This window comes from Galeopterus variegatus, unplaced genomic scaffold, assembly GCF_000696425.1.
Source record: "Galeopterus variegatus unplaced genomic scaffold, G_variegatus-3.0.2 Scaffold9697, whole genome shotgun sequence".
Classification (NCBI taxonomy): Eukaryota; Metazoa; Chordata; class Mammalia; order Dermoptera; family Cynocephalidae; genus Galeopterus; species Galeopterus variegatus.
Window position 1 is genome coordinate 95,235 of NW_007735808.1, and position 1,383 is coordinate 96,617.

A 1,383-nucleotide genomic window follows, 5' to 3' on the forward strand; every position below is an offset into this window, starting at 1 on the left:
ATGTTCTTTAGTAAGAGTATTTTCTGAATATGAGAGGCACTTACGATTATTTATTTTGACAGGGTGCTGGAACGTGTCATAAGACATTGGTCAGGATTATGGTTTCTCATCCTGAAATCGACATGAATGATATCAAAGCATTCTATCAAACGATGTATGGTATCTCTCTTTGCTAAGCCATTCTGATATGTTGTGATTTTCATAATGCCATTGCCACAAATAAAATTTATTTTTGCAGTCTTCAAAGAGAAGAGCTGACTTGCTCTATCTGTGAATTTCATATATTAGATTAATTCAATATATCAGGGTGCATACTTCATAAGATAATCGAACTTTCACTGTAAAATTTACTAGTAAATTTTCTACTGGAAAACCAGGTACATTTTCAACCAAAATCATGGAAATGTTCAGCATAATACATACATAAGCTTATCAACAAAATGTGGTAGAGTTTCTGCCACTGTAGATAGACATCATGATTTATTTTGTGATGAATATTGGTGAGGGGATTAGGAACGTATTTGCAAAATATTTTTCTTAATTTTGTCATATGTAAAACTGTTTAAAATATATATTCATGTTATCTCATTAGCATATTTTAAAAAAGACAGAAAAGTCAGGAGTTTTGAACTGATTGAAAGATAGATAACTATTTAAATTCAATTCATTATTTGCCTTGGATAACTAAAGTCTGCCAAGAAAAAGTAAAAAAAAAAAAAAAATCACAGGCTTACAACTTTCTCTCTTTCTGTTCAGTGAATTACGTATTACATTATATTATTCAATTCTGTGTGAGATATTTCATTATCAGAAAATAATGGCTGTAATGTAAAATATAATAAATTCAAAGCAGTTCTTAATCTGAATCTTGAAAGCTATTGCTCTTTGTACAGTAATCAAGAAATATCAGTTATCTGCTACACATATTATTTAATTAAATGAATGGTATTATCAAAGACCGCATGTAATTGATGTACTATCAAAGATCGCATGTAATTGATGTAGTGTAATGTATAATCTGACTTAATGTCTACAAATACAATAATTCTTCTATAATTAAAACTATCTTATGTTTATTATGATTGGGGTAACATTAAGTGTACTGTATTTTTGAATCAACAGGATGAAACCAACGAAGATTATGAAAAAAATCCTGGTGGCTCTTTGTGTAGGAAACTGAACATTCCTTTGATGGTCTCAAGCATTATGATCAGAAGACATTTTAATCGTATATTTTCATTCTATGACATAGGCTAAATAAGAAACTTTCTTTAGCAGGATTACTGTCTAAACCTGCTTTCTGAGAAATATAGCCTGTAAATCATTTTATATTACAACTATGTACAATAGAGATAAGTTTTTTTTTTTTTTTTTTTTTTTTTT